The sequence below is a fragment of the Lactuca serriola genome, chromosome 8, assembly GCF_051521515.1.
Source record: "Lactuca serriola cultivar US96UC23 chromosome 8, Lser_US96UC23_V15, whole genome shotgun sequence".
Taxonomy (NCBI): domain Eukaryota; kingdom Viridiplantae; phylum Streptophyta; class Magnoliopsida; order Asterales; family Asteraceae; genus Lactuca; species Lactuca serriola.
The window spans coordinates 48,491,416-48,508,701 of NC_136415.1; the positions used below are offsets into that span (position 1 = coordinate 48,491,416).

General features: G+C 29.5%; 1 non-coding gene across 1 annotated transcript; it reads right to left on the reverse strand.

Annotated features, from left to right (window-relative positions):
* Window positions 1-15,267: 15,267 nt before the first annotated feature.
* On the reverse strand, window positions 15,268-15,360 carry LOC145071756 (small nucleolar RNA snoR1). Its single transcript, XR_013690764.1, has one exon. It is a non-coding gene; the product is annotated as a small nucleolar RNA snoR1 (small nucleolar RNA).
* Window positions 15,361-17,286: the final 1,926 nt, after the last annotated feature.

A 17,286-nucleotide genomic window follows, 5' to 3' on the forward strand; every position in this document is an offset into this window, starting at 1 on the left:
CATAATTATGGTAATATTTATGATACGAAACATTTTTTTTACTATTTAAGATAAAAAGTTGTCTCTATTATCATATGTTGTACACAATGATAAAATTTAACATAGATAAAAAGATGTCTCTGTTATCGTATTTTCTACATAATGATAATATTTAATATAAACATTTTAATTTAATATGAAATTATTATTTAATAGATAACAATAAAGATTTATTTATTTTTAAAAATTAAAATTTTTTTCTATTTTAATCATATAACTTTGTATATGCAAAACAACTTCAAGTTCCAACCTTATCTCTTATAATATAGTTCAACACAATAACAATACTAAAAATCATTTTTTATATTTTTTATGAAATTATTATTTAATTGTTAATAACAATGATTTAGTTATTTTTAATATAAAATATTTTTTTATATCCCACGCAACGCGCGAGCATTCGCCTAGTATCTTATAAAGCTAGCATTTTTCCTTGAATCTCATGCATTTGAAACTCCCAATACCAACTTTCCTTAAACTCCATGCATTTGAAACTCCCAAGAGTATTCAAATTATACAAATTAATTTATGATTAATTGAAATATTATGATTTGTAAGTCTTAAAACTCTTCAAATCATGCTATTTAATTGAAGAGTTAAATGAAATATTTAGCCTATATAAGAAATTTGTAGATTACATATTGCATGTATGTCAACACAAACGGATAGATTATATTTATATGGTTTGAAGAGTTATATGAGTGGTTCCATGAATGTAAGAATGCAATTGCAACTTTCGCAAGTATAAAATCATGTATACTCAAATTGGGTGCATGTAAAGTTTTAGATATTAACAAATGATCAAATTTAGGTATGTTTGTAAAGGTATACTTGAGATCATTTTTTAAGTTTATGTGTTATACATCTTTCTATAATCATAGGATGATGAGGTGTGATTGATGATCACTTCTCATGAGCTTTTGGTAAATCAACCATCAATCTATTTATAAGTTAGAGCGACTAACTTTGTTAACATGTATGTATCTTTATGTTATCTCTCTCTTTTTATGTTAATAAAATATATTTTATATACAAGAGAACATTATTCAACATGTATTTTATGCTATGTATATACTATGTTAGTTTCCATCGTTTATTTTGTAAATAACATCGATGGAGTTTTTTATAACTGATTTTGATGAAAGGAGTTTACAATTACTATTCCAAATTGTTGGTGATAATGACCAATTAGAACGAATGATTTTTAATATGATATGACTTTATTGTTAAAAACCAATAATTATGTATGTTATAAAAATGAATTCTTTATGTTTTACTAAAAGCTATATGGATGTACCCAATTTTAAATGTTTTTATAGTAATAAAAATAAATTATCTTATTACATTTGTCAATTTTCTTTTTTCCTATTCATTATTTATCATTAAGGAAAAGTAAAATAAATAAAATATTAATATTTTCATAAGAAAATATAAGTGATCAAAATATACCTTAAGTGTAACACTCCTCCTCCCCTAACTCACTCTTAACATATTGTTTATAAGATTGGTCGCAGTACATAACAATTACTATAGATTTGAAATTCGAATTACCGTTTTATTTGGACCATTCATTCTCTTCCAATATTTCATAACTTTAAGGAAAAAAATGAAAGTACAATAAAAAAATATGATAGTTTTTTAAATATAATAATGAAAATTTTCAAATCAGTAGTTTTTTATTAGTAAAAAGTAATAATTGTTTAAAATAACATAAAACCAAAGAATAGACAATATTATATTAATAAATTATTGTTATTTGAAATAATAATAATAATAATAATAATAATAATAATAATAATATTGGAAATAAAAATTATTCAAATAAATTATTTATAAATTAGTTAAAATAAGTACAGTTTAAAATAATTTTAAATCAAAAACACAATTCAATTTAATTCAAACACAATTTTATATATCTTTCTTATCGTATACTTCAAATTATTATAATATTAGTTACAACTTAGTATAAAATTTATTATTTCAATGATAAATACTTATAATATTATTTTTATAACATATAATTGTTAATATTTATATTAAATTATTGGGCACAAATCAAGAGTTTAAAACTCTCACTACAACTCAATAGTTTTTTTTTATATAAGTGTAACTATGATTTCAAATTTAATGTAATTTTTCTTTATATTTTCCATTACATTTAAAAGTTTTTTAAACTTATGGTTATTAATGTGTAATAATTAAGTTTTGATTAAAAAATCATATGTTTAAAAAAATTTGTGTGATTCAAAATGTACCAGTTGAAAAAAAATAAGTTTTGTAGTATCAAAGGTTATTTCAACACAAATTTTTTATAACAATGTTTCTATATATCAAATGTATGTTGATTTCTAAATATTCATTTTGAATGATTTATAAGTGTTTAATATGTTTTGTTTGATGTAAAAGTTATAATGTTGTAGTGTTTTATTTTATTAAAAGCTATAGTATTTTTCATACTATTTGTTATTTGTTTTATATGCACATCGACATACATTTTATATATAATTTCTACAAATTAAAGCGTTCTATAAAATCATCAAAAGTTGTAGTATTTATTTTTTCATAGTACTTTGTTTTTTCATACATAGGATTCAATATATGTTTGATATATAATTTACACAACATAAAACGGTCTATAAAATCATGAATTAATAGGGGAAATAACTAATGATATAAATTTATTAAAATTAATAAGACTAATATGTTAATTATAGAGTTTGTTTTGATATTGAAATTGGTTTTACATGTCGGAATTTGTTAAATGTTATTATTTAAATTAAATAATTATATTCACGCGCAACGCGCGGGGATTCAACCAGTGACTATATAAAGGTATCAGAATTCCTACATGGACCTATGGAAGGGTAATACTTCCAGTAAGGGTTTTATTATACTAGACGTAAACCTGTTAATATAATTATGTGTGACATTTGGCTTCACCTTACCTATCAGAGTACACACTAAAGCTCCTGCATTATAACCAGAATTTCGGTAAGAGAGCGTGACACTTGTGTATAGATCTATACGGGACTGACAACCCCGCACCTAACTATTAGCTACAGTCAGATCAGAAGGTATAGGGTAAAAAATGTCTAACATTCTGACGCCTGAAGAACGTCGTAGCAGACCATCTAGTCACTAGCATGGTTATAGTAACTCACATGGGGTATTAACAATACATTTGATTTACAGGGTTAACATACATTCAAATAGTTTTATATAAAAATAAAACTACCTAATTCTATTTTGCAGTACAGCACTACTTACATTTTTGGGTCTTGGATTAAGACTTGCAACTCATTTTTAAAGAAAATATTAGAATTTCTGAAAGCACATTCTATCATTTATACAAGGAAAAATTACCGATTTTTCGCATACAAAACTCTTATGAACTCACCAAATTAATTGTTGACACTTTTTCAAAACCACTTGTATTCCCAGGAAATCAGTAAACAAGTAACTAGAAAAGGGTTTTGGATGATGGGGTGTCACAACATCACATTATTCGTTTTGGCATATGTATTTAACATCAAGTAAACAATCTTTTGTACAATGTAAACTTATTGATTATCAATACATTTGTTGTATGGCATTGATCAATATTATTCATTTGTTATGCTACTGTACATGAAGTCATCCACCCTTAGACGTTTTCTTCGTTCTAGTTTGGGGGTGTGACAGGTGTTGCAAAACCTTACCCCAAGGTAAATGATGGGCCAAATGACAAAAATGCCACTGACTATGCAGTTGAACAGGTACCCGCACACGGATGCATGGTCGGATACCTCACCCTTGCAAATAATCTTGGAAAGCTATTGGCTCTTTTCATCCCACTACTTTTGATTCCCTTGGTCCCCTCCACACCTCACATGATTCAAAATGAACCAGTCATCTTCAAGCTTCAAAATGGAGAGTCCAAACCCATCTTCAAGAATCAATCGCATCTAAGTCTTCAACAAATCAAGCTCAATTCTTCTAAAATGGGTCCGTAAAGGCGAATAACTCCTCGCAAGCCCAATAATCCCATTAACAAACTAATCTGTAACCGCAACGAGACTCTAAAAACCTACAAAACACCTTATCCAAAAAAGAAAGTACATGATAAGATCCATGATAAGGAAAGAATATAATATGAAATGCGAAACAATAAAAAAGGCTAAAAATGGTAAAATAAACTATATAAATGAAGTAAATAAAACAAAATATCAAGTAGGCCTACATATCTTTTCATCCTCCAAATCGATCGACCACACCTCAATGTTACAATCATAAATTTTGTATTCTTCAACTATTGAAGCCTTTACTCTAGCTTTTGACTTCTTTAGATCTTCGATCTTCTGCAAAATAGTAAGCTTTAGCTTTCTCTTTCTCTTTCTACTCATTTTTCTTTCGCAACATGCACTCTCTATAAAAGTGATTCTTCCCATTCTAGTAATTGCAATCAAATCTCGAATCTCCCAACAATTTCTTTTCCCTATTCTCTTCTTTCTATTAATAACTCTTGAATCTTTCACTTTTGATTTTCTTAGAATGTGAGTTTCCTGCTTTGAATCCATTCCATCCACCATCAGTCCTCGCATTATTTTTACCTCTGAACTTTGAGAAATTATTCTTGAAGAACTTCTTTGGATTATTGACCATGGGGGATTTCTCTTCGCTTTAGAATTCATTATTTGTCGCTTCAGAAACAAAATCATCAACAATTGCTTTTTCTTTGGACTTCTTCCTTTTCATAGTTTCCTCCATCGCAACAAGAGCTAAAGGACATCCATCCATAATAGTCTTCGTATTCATAACCTTATTTTCATGAGACTTTATGATTTTGACAACCTGAGCTAATGAATAGTTCTTAAATCGTCTGTGTGCCTTCACTATTTACGTAATCATCTTCTATTCAGAATGCAGACTTTTCATAAACATCACATTTTCTTCAATCCTTTCTCTCTTCAATCCATACTTCAACATTTTGCTCAAAATATTATTAAACTTGCTTGTAACTTGATAAATTGTCCCTCCATCCTTCCCTTGAAATGATCCAAACTCCGAAAGCAACGTTGTTAGCTCAAAATGATTTTGATTAACATCTCTTGAGTAAAGTTCTTTCAATCACTCCCAAATATCACGAGTAATTGCAAGAGAACTCATAAGTCTGAATGTATTTGGTGTAAGTGTGAAACGTAAATCTCTTTTGGCTCTTAAACCGCCTTCAATTTTATCCTTTTCTTTTATAGTCAAATTCTTGTGTTTCTCAAAAAGATCAACATAATCATCAAGAGTAAGAACATGTTCCTTCGTCTTTGACCATTTATGAGCTCCTTTCATTATCAACTTCCAAATATATGGTTCATATTTCTCAACTCCAAAGATATAATCTTCAAAGTGTGAAACACAAAAAATTGGAGTATGAGTAGAAGATTTGATACTATTTGATAAACTGAATGAAGTAGCATGAATATATTCTTTAGACACGATTTCAAATGAAAATTTGGGTTAGAATCAAATCAATGAGCAAATACATAATTCAATTCGAAATAAGTAATGAAACAAGGAATTTTATAATCAAATTGCAATTAGTTTCCAGAATGCAGAATTTATCTAGAAAACATAGTAACGAACAATGAACTCGAAGAACATGAAAATTTGAAATTGATTCAAATAAATTCTTGCTCTGATACTACTTGCAGGGTCGTTTAGATTCTAAAAGACTAAAGTTATTATTGTAATAAAGAAATTGAATAAACACACATATATAAATACGATTTGAATTTTCATTAGAGTGTAAAAGAAGCTCAATTATAATGTACGTAAGAACCTCATCTAAAAGATATCATTTCTCTCTAACTAACATTCATTATATATATATATATATATATATATATATATATATATATATATATATATATATATATAAGACACAACAAGGGAGTCGGTTAGGTAATGACCAATGAGGTCACAACATCTAAGTTAAGACAGTCTGTCAAAACAAATTAAGTAAAGCTATGAAGCCTAGACTAAAAACTATGAAACTGAAACTTTCATTTGGCATATAAAAGATAAGACAAAAGATACAAAATTGTGAAACCTTTCACATGCAAACTCAATCACAACAATACTAAATGCGAGACCTAACACAAAGCTGATGAAATTTGATGAATTCATATGAAATCATTTGTGCAGTGTTGTAAAACTCGTCGAGTTAGCCGAGTACTCCCTACTCGGCCCCTTAACGATGTGAGTTACAAAATTCGAGTACTCCCTGATCGACCCATTAATGAAGCGAGTAGTGTTGTGCAGTGTTGTAAAACTCGCCGAGTTAGCCGAGTACTCCCTACTCGACCCCTTACCGATGTGAGTTACAAAATTCGAGTACTCCCCGATCGACCCATTAATGAAGCGAGTAGTGTTGTAAAACTTGAGAAATTTGGTGATTAATATGTGTAATATACTTAATGATTTTTTATTTAACACACACACATGTGATTATTACTACATATATATATATATATATATATATATATATACTATCTTATAAAAGAAATCTTAATATTTCTATGAATAGATTGAATATAATAATATTATTTTTTTAAGACATCCAAACTATTAAGGTAACAGTACAAGTAATCATCAATAAAATAATATTATATTTAAAATAGTCCAAACCTTATAGTTGAAGGTACAAATACTTGATGCATAAAAGAAGCCATCTGTCCCCTTGATTGAGTCTATTTGAATGCTGAGATGTAGGAAAATATCTATGGATTACGGTTGCTTCCATTATATCTGGATTCCCTTTTCTAACTTCTCCAACGTCTCTCTCTCCCTCTCTCTCTTAGCCTTCCTTTATCTCTCTGCTCTCTCTAACAAACCCTAGACATGGATGACATGTTGCCTCCCTCACCGGTAACATCTATTGTCACACCGCTGTTCAGAAACGTTGTGCTCTTAACCACCAATTATTACAATCACCTTTATTTGTTTCTCCATGATTTGCCTTCACCGATAACAACTCTAACCCTAATGTCAGCCACCATCTCCCATCAAAGCACTACCACCACCATCTCCAGCCGCCAACACCACAACACTATCTATGGACAAAAACAGTGCCAATCGTCGTTGTTTTTTCTATGGAACCCTAGAAAAGAGACTACCTGCGACCACTAACACAACCCTTAATGTTGTTCCATATCCTTTCGCCTTAAACACACTTCCGGATCGTACTCTGCCACCTCTACCCCTTTCTCTCAAATATAACCTAGCCATGAATATTCTAACCAAATATGCCACCGATACATTTTGTCACCACCACCACCAGAGAAAAACAAAAGAACACGGATCCTTCAACACCGGTTTTCCCTTTGGTATCTATCTCGATCTAGAAACATTGGACCTAGCTTACTGCTACCGTCGCCGCCATTCATCTTCATCCCTCTTCCTCTCTTGATTAAGAGAATTATAAGATCAACCAGGTTTTTTTCCTTCCTCAATGAAATTTGGTTAATTTGGGTATTTTATTATTTTTTCCCATTTGATGCTATGAAAGTATTCTTACCTTCATCACGTGTTATGGTGACTTTCAGGTCCTAGCTATCAATTTGTACCTGAATAAACTTCTCTCTTATAATCTATAACTTCTATATGTATTATTTTTAACCGACCTAATTATTCATTTCACATGTTATAGATGATAAAGATTAAAGATTTAAATTCCAATGCTCCCATCAATGAAAAATATACATACTACTTGCCTAAACTCCTAGGTTGTTCTAATCATTTACTTTGAATTTCGATGTCCTTTAGATTGACCATGTTTATCATGTGTCTATTCAGGTTTGTTGAATTTAGGTGTATGCTCATGATATTTTTTAGAGAAAACAGGTCCAGAACATGTGTGCTTTTAACTAAATTGGTGTGCACTTTTGTTCATTTTGCAGGTTGGTTGTAACAAACTTGGGTTAAAAGAATGTGTGCCTTCGTTTGATCTGCAGACAGGGTATCTCGTATTGGCTTTAATTTAACTATACTGATGCATGCGCTTTTTAACTGGATTGTAAAGCATTAATCAAAGTTACCAGTTTGAGTGTTCGCAAGATAGACTTTAGTTTCACAATGATCACTTCTAATACGAATGCGATTTTGCAGGGCGTACAATACCAAAAAACAATGTTAATGAGTAATGAGACAATCAAACGACCATCACATGCTTTGCTCACTACCACCGCTTTGTACCTTGCCACGAACCACCGGTTGCTCTCTTTATCTCCTCAATTTCATGTATATATGAAACAGTGAGTAGGATATTTAGAGACATCAGAAAGAGAACATCAGGTCGTCCACACATGACACAATCTATCATGTTTACCTTTTGGCAAAAAAAAATAGTATTTTATCAAACTTAGTATATGTTTATTCTTAAATGGTTGCTATTTTTGCAGGATTATCTTGATGAAATGACAACATGTTATACCTCAGAGTCAATGATCCCACCAGAGTCAATGATCCCACCAGATTGGACATAAAATGATGGCATTGTAAGAAACTTAGATTTTGTTTAATCTTTGAATTTCCTTTCAATCTACTAATATTAGTTTCCCTAATTTATGTGATCTTGTGTATATTCTTTTAAACTTCATAACATAACTTGTGAACTTGGGGTTTATCATGTCTACACCCGACTCAATTTCCATGCTAAAAGTTATAGTTTACAATTTTTTTAAACAGTTATATGTGTTGGCTGGACAGAAGATTAAGCTGGGATATATGCAAATAAATTTCAAGTTAGGATATTGGTGGGGATAGGGCATAAGGGAAAATTTTGAAAGATTGAAATTACTTAATAACTTACAAAGGTCCAGAAGTTTAAAGACACCTGGTTGCAATTGGGACTCACAATGCTTATTATCAAACATGATAGGCTTCATGGGATCATGTGAGTTTCAAAATTATATAACATGGCTTCAAATTGAACATTCTAACTAGGGCATATAAGGAAATCTCTATAGTAGTGTGAGTTTGCATTTTATGCCTTATGATGAGGGTTTGTATGAAGAGTGTGAGTTCTTGATGTTAAAGTAAAATAGTCATATAATTGTTCGTTCGGTCCAAAAAGTGTTATAAATCTGGATATCACTTAATGATGAAAAAACAAGGTCTTAACGTTGTTGATCATATAAGACAAGTGACTTGATTTCTTAAGTTATATATTTCATAAACTTTGTATCATCTTTGAATTGGGTTTTCACGATGTTGAAACTATATGACATATCAAAACTGTATGAAGAGCACAATGGAATTTTGATATTTAATGTGCAAATAGCATTTTTTTTTTGTTTTAGTTGCTTTATGCTAAATATGTGCAAGTGAGGTAATATGAACATTCAAGTTTCTTTGTGGGTTTTGAAAACAGATCGATTGCAAAGGATATCAAGCAAATGTTGTCACACATGGATGTTAAAATTAAGCTAAATGTAGAAAATGTCGTTTAAGATAAACCAAATAAGTGGGGAAGTCTTAGATGGTGAAGTTGTACATAAGTTTGTTTGATGTGGGTCTTAAGTGCATTGAAAAACAAAGTATAATGGGCGTTTTAGTAACTTTCAACTTATCTATTTTTTTTGTAAAATTCAATTTATATGTAAAAAAGTTTGAACAATGAGGGTCTTATATTTTTATTTACACTATTTGTTTAATTTTTTGGGTTGGGTTCCTATCTTGTAAATTTAGAGTTAAATGCAAGAAACAACAATCTTTTTTTGTATGTCATAACATCCCACTTTTATGTATTTCTTGTACACGGTCATAACATTTTATTTCTTACATTCTAGGATGTATAATAAGCAAATAAATAAGATATGTTTTTTCTAGCATTATATCATCAACAAATAACAATATAATGAAATCCTATAATACCTCTCACAGTTTTATATGTGGAGAAATTTTCTCTGAAATCCCTATTAGGGTTGAGTTCATTATGTAACGAGCTCAAATCCCAAGATGTTTGTTGAAAAACTGCGAGTAGGCTTCCAGTTAATTGTTTGTCTTTACAAAATAATAATAATAATAATAATAATAATAATAATAATAATAATCAATTTGTTTTTTTCTTTTTAATTGTTTGTTGTTACAAAATAATAATAATAATAATAATAATAATAATAATAATAATAATAACTAACTTTCATTTCTGTAATAATAATAATAATAATAATAATAATAATAATCAATATGTTTTTTCTTTTTAATTGTTTGTTGTTACAAAATAAAAATAATAATACCAATAATAATAATCAATCTGTTTTTTCTTCTTATTAGAGAACAACACGTCAATTAGAACTATGGATGTCATCCATAAAGAAATAATCATCGAAATGAAATTATTTTGTTAAATGTACCCTCCTTATTCAAAGTTAAGCTTTGTGTTCCTTGAAATATAACACGTTTTCGAGTAAAGCTAATTCTCGAAATGAACTATTCACCGTCCATCGCATTGCGCGGGTAGACGGCTAGTGTGTGTGTGTGTGTGTGTATATATATATATATATATATATATATCTTGAATTATTAATAAGTATTAATGAAGTGAGACCATTGTGTGTTTTTCGGATTTTATGTAGTCAAATGTATCTAATTTTGTTATATATTTCAATCATCTTATGATTTTACTTATGATTTTGACAAATATAATTTCTCAAAAAATATTTTCACATGAATTACCAAATCCGAGTACTCCCGAGTACTCGCTACTCGGTAAACGGTTGAATAGGTACCGAGTAGCGAGTTCTATAACCTTGCATTTGTGTATTGATGAAATCATTGGATGAAAAAGTTGTAAGTCTATAAATAGTTTGCAAATGATGTCGTAAGTGGATTGTCAGACATGTCCAGTTATGTTGTTTGCATGTGGATGAAAACTCTATAAATCTATAAAGACATTTAAACATGACATTTCCAAAAGATTATGTCGGTGAATTACGTGTGGATGAAACATGTAAAGATGTATGTTGGTTGCATTTGGATAAGGGAAAATGACTTATCAAGGTAATTAACTTTTCCGTATGTTTACATCTGGGTAACTATCTTCTTTTTGTATACATCTAGGTAACAAACTTATTAGAAGTGTTCACATATGACCATTATGACCTGCTGTAGCAGGTTACATCCTAGATGTGAACACTTTCAACAAGTTCGTTACCTAGATGTATACAAAAAAAATAGTTACCCAAATATGAACAAAACCAAAAGTAAGAGTAAATTACACGAATGGTCCCTATGGTTTGGGGGGATTTGTGTTTTTGGTCCCTAATTTTTTTTAACTCGGATAGTCCCTACTGTTTATTTTTGTTGCGCGTTTGGTCACTGTCTTATCTAAAAAAACTATTGTGCCCTTATTAATTTATTTTTTAATTAACTTTCTTATTTATGTATTTATATTTTTATATATTAAAAAAAATTAATAGACCCCACATATTTGTATCTCATCACCATCCCATTTCCCATCCTCCTCAACTTCTATTTATTTTTCATCTCTAGTGATATCGACATCTTCACCATCACTTTTTTTTCGTTCCTTCACCTCCGTCGAATCAACACCACAACCCACTAAAGATGAAGAGACAGTAGAAGGACCGAAAAAAAAAGATGGTGAAGATGTCGATATTACTAAAGATGAAAAATAAATAGAAGTTGAGGAGGATAAGAGATGAGATGGTGAGCAGATACAAATATGTGAGGTCAATTAATTTTTTTAAATATATAAAAAATAAATACATAAATAAGAAAGTTAATTAAAAAATAAATTAATAAGGGCACAATAGTCTTTTTAGGTAAGACAAAACCAAACGCGCAACAAAAATAAACAGTAGGGACCATCCGAGTTAAAAAAAAATAAGTTAAGGACCAAAAACACAAATTCCCCCAAACCACAGGGACCATTTGTGTAATTTACTCTTACTTTTGGTTTTGTTCATATTTTGGTAACTATTTTTTTTTGTACACATCTAGGTAACGAACTTGTTGAAAGTGTTCACATCTAGGATGTAACCTGCTATAGAAGGTCATAATGGTCATATGTGAACACTTGCAACAAGTTTGTTACCTAGACGTGTACAAAAAAAGACAGTTACCAAGATGTGAACATACGAAAAAGTTAATTACCTTAATAAGTCATTTTCCCTTTGGATAATTGGATTGACAAACATTTCTAGATGATGTCGCGGGGAGGTGATGTTTTTGACTCTTCGGATGAGGGGGTGGGGGATGATTTGATGATTGTTCAATTTTCTTAGATAATGTCGTCGGTGTTGATGAAAAAGACCATGTGAATTAGGATTGAACTTTGATGTGTAATGATGGTGGGTGGTTGTTTTAATAATATTAAAACTTTTATATAAAATAATTAATTGTTTTTTTAAAGTCTAATAAAAATAAAATAGTTTTTTATATCATAAATGGAAAAAGTTTTAACAAAAAAGACGTAGAGAAATGCTCCCATTGAGATGAGAAACCACATCAAATATTTCAACAATTTACTCTTAGGTTTAAATATATAACTTGTTCTCTTTTAACAATAAAAATATTATTTTATAGTAATTCATTAGTATATTTTAAAATATCATATATTCACTTTTGTTAAAACTGATAAATGATTGATTGGCATCATAATCATCCGTCTATCTAAACAATAAAATTGATTATTAGGATTTTAATTTACAATCGCCCAAAAGAACACAAATTGCATTCAAGCAAAATAGCAAATAGTTATGTGTTCAGGAATCAGGATTCGTGAGGCAATAGTTCCATTGTTTGTTTATATTTACAATATTATGTTGGTTTATATTTTCCATTTTATGTTTGTTTATATTTACCATTTTTTATCCAACCCTGCCTTATTTTCTCCAAGAATTTTTGAAATAATAATAATAATAATAATAATTTTATCTTCATTTGTAAGATTCTTTTAGCTTGTTCCTAATGTGCGGATATTATTAAAAAACTATATATTCTGGAATGTAAGTAATATAAAATAAAGATGTTACTACCTCGGTAAAAAAAAACCTAACATTTTTTTAAGTCCGTGGATTTTATGTATTTAAATTTTTTAGTAATAATAAATTAATTACGACATGAGTTGGGATTTGGTAAATTCCATACTTAAGAATATTAAAGGGTGTGTTAAATTATGTTATTAAAGTATTAGACGAAAATATTGAAATATAAGGTAGAATTGTGAATATGGTGAAGTAAGAATTAAATATTGGTGTTTGAGTCATTATATTAAAATGTTGATATTATTGGGACTCTATAGAAAAGAATAAAACATTGATGAGTATTGTAAAATAAGAGAATAAAGGATAATTACAAATATATAACTTTTAGCAAATTCATTGTATATATCCTCTCTTGATGTTGGAAGAAAGAATACGATAAGCAAATCTAGTGAGGCAACAAAGTGAAGTTATATGATACAACAAGATTTGGATGTTGATTTTGTGAAGAACATAATCTTGAATGGGGTAGGAAAATGAGAAACGCAATGTATGCAGATATAACATCCTCTAACATTCGATAATAGGTTTATAATGTTAGTGAGCGGAAATGCATAATTAATATTCAAGTACAAATACGGAATGCAAACGTAAAATGGATGCATTGTAGAGTTGTACACAAGCTTTATGTGGTTGTAACGTTATGTGCAACAAATAGTAAAAACAATGCAAAGTAAAATAACATGGTGTAACACCCGCAGCATCTCGGACACGATGCCAAATTCAATCGTTTATACACTACTTTTATAATGGATGTATAGTTTAATTTTTTTAAGCCAAATTTTTTTATCGAAAAAAAACTGAATATTCCGTTTTTTATGATTTTTCGTCAGTCTTTCAATAAAGATCCATATTGATATATAAAAAATGATTTTTTTTTAAAAGACTCACTTAATTTTCTTTGTCTTTGAAAATTTAAAGTCCATTTTTTATCGAAAAAAATTATTTCATTTTTTTTGTACTCTTTAAATATATATTCATATTGGGGTTTAAAAAAAATTCGAAATTTTAGTTCAAATTTACAAATATGAATTTGCTCAAATTCACATTGTGAGATCATATTCATAGTTTGAATAATAATAAATCAGATTCACATTATATATTCTGAAACCTAAATTATATATAGTTCAGATTCATAATTAGAATAAATTTATTTGTTGATTTTACAAAACTAATTTACAAGTAATAAAAAAATTAAAATATTATAATACTATGTGTAAATATATTTCGATTCATATGTAAATTTCACTTAATTTGTAAATGATCAAAGATTTGAAATAGTAAGTCATATTCATATTGTGAATGTTAAAATTAAAATATTTACAATTTAGATTAGAATGTGAATATTAACAAATCGAGTTTTTTTTAATCGATATTAATGTTTATTAATAGAGACCAAAAATTAAGATTTTAGTATAAGTAGTTTTTTTGGATAAAAATAAACTTCAAATCGTGAACAATGGTATATTCGTTTTTTTCGATAAAAATGTTGCTTAAAAAATTAAATGAAAAATGTAGCTTAACATGGATTTCTATGGAAAATGACGAAAAATCGTGAACAACAATATATTAGTTTTTTTTTCGATAAAAAACGTAGCTTAAAAAAATTAAATGAAAAAAAGGTGAACTTTTTGGTAAAGAGGTGGGTGTTAGGCTAAAGGGAGTGGTAACACTCCTGACACCTTGTCACATCACTTTTTTGGTGTCATGTCTTTTTTCTCTCTTAGCATCTCATTCTTAGCATATAGTAGGGACTGGTAACACTTCTAACACTTCATTTTTTATTTTTCAATTTTAATTAAATATTATAAACATCAAACCATTTATAAGATTTCAAATGCAATGGGCTAGAGAGGAACTTCAATCTATATCATTTAAAAGTGTTGTAAGAAGCATCAAAAGAATGATTTTGTCAATTAGGCATTTTACCAAACACTTGGTGGGCATATTGACATATACTTTTAAGCAATTTCATCTCATTGAAATCCATTTAATCATAGAACATCAAGGATGCATTATGTAAAATCCAATGTAAATTTCGTAATCAGAGTTATTTCCATATTTTCCATACTATGTGCATCATAACAAAGAAAGGTTGTACTATGGCTATTCTATATAGTAGTGAGGTTCCAATTACAATCAAAACTTAAATTTTATAAAACCAAAAATTCATACATGTTTAAAGTTCAGATAAGAAGGTTGCTTTATGTGCTCAATGAACAACATTTAAAGACCATTCTCATACAAGAGGTGTTAGAATAAGCAATCAATCATCTTCGCCTTAAAACCTCCCTATCATAAATCACAAATCAAAAAAATACATATCAATATAGTAGATTAACAATTCAGAGACAAACAACTACGAAAGAAACAAGTTTTGCTGTTTAAAGCCTCAAATTGAATCGATCAATGTTGAAACCGGAGGCAGGCGACTGGAAAAATGGTGAATCTAGGGCTCTAAGATAAGTTTCAGTTGAAATAACGTTTAAGGTAAGCTATTTACAAAAACAAAACCTTCAACAACCTCTTGAAGAAAATCACGTCAACACCTGTAACGCCTGTAGATCCGGGCTAGTCAATTTAGAGGCAATAAGGGTCGAAAACGACTTTTCGACAAAAAGATTATTTAGAATAAATAATCTTAACCAAGTTGTAGAATATGTCACAGGGTTTCCGTACATATAAAGAACGCCGAAATCCGAGTTATAACGAAGAAGTTATGACCCGTCAAAGTTTCGCGTCAGAACCGGCACGGCGCCGGGAAGCGTAAATAGTAAATTTATGATAGAGCGAGATTTAGATTTAGCGCTCTAAACGAAAGTCGTAGAATATGTTAAACTAAGAACTTCGATAAAAAGAACGCCCAAATCTGACTTCATATGAAGAAGTTACGATTTTTCGAAGTTTCGGATTAGCAGTGTACAGTCCGAAATTCGAATATTAGATCGAGCGATTTTTAGCCGACACAACCTAAACGAGAATTGAAGATCTCATTATTAGTAGCGTAACAATAAAAAGACAGACGAAAATGGACATCGGATGAAGAAGTTATGAGATTTTAACGGACCAATCCTGTCCCGACCTGTTAAAAATATAACTTTAAAAATAAAGTCAAAATTAGCCGACGGAGTCTAAACGAAAGTTGTAGAGTACGTCTCCACCTACGCGTGGATATAAATAACGTCAAAAATGGAGTTTGTATGAACGAGTTACAAATTATAATAGCATATTTACGTATTAAAATAAAGTATAAATCATATATACGTACACATATATATACATATGTATATATCATTAGAAAGGTATCGACGATGCGGTCATTATAAGACTAATGTTGAGTTCTTTCGACATTAGTTTAGTGCAAATATCATTAAATCTATTTAAAATAGTATTATAAAGGGGTGTTTAGTTGTTTATATAACTATAAGGTCATTAAGTAATTATGGAGGGTAGTTTTTGTAAATTCAATTACTATAAATAAGAGGCTTGGGCTCTCATATTTCTTGCACCATTCTCTTGATTCAAGAGTCTTTCTCTCCTTATCCCCCGAGCATTTCGGTCCCTCGTGATTCGACTTCTCTTTCTGTAGTTTTAGTATAGTAAGGTGAGCGCTGAAGCGCTGCACGAATCTTTCTTAGAAAGATTCAGCGACGAAGTTCTGCCCCTACAGAGCCCGACTCCTAGCTAAAATCCCCTTGTAAGTAATGCTTATCCTATTTTAAATATAGTTTATATTTAAAATTAGTATTGTTATTATAAATTTATAATAAATATTTGAGCTATTATTATGAATTATATAAGTGTCGTTATAATATCTTTTTAACTACTCGCGGTACGGGGAATCTGGTTTAAAGGGCCGCATAGGGTTGTTGGATTTCAGAAGTGCTATATGCCAAAATGGTCCTGCCCTCCGGTGTTTTATGTCTGGCCCCTGTCTGTACATAGTGGTTGGAAAGTATTGTTTAAACGCTTATATAATAATAATAATAATAATAAGACTAATAATTAGTCACGATAAATCTTAGACTAAAATCTAGTGGTAATAATACTAGGTTTCGTCGAAGGAAATTATTTTAAAGTAAACGAAGCGCTGTCCGAGTACCGAGTCACCACCTTCTCAAGTGAGTGCATGGTCCCTTTCATCTTACACATAGATATGAAGTATTTTAATATAAATTACGTGTTATGTGTGCATATTGTCTTAATA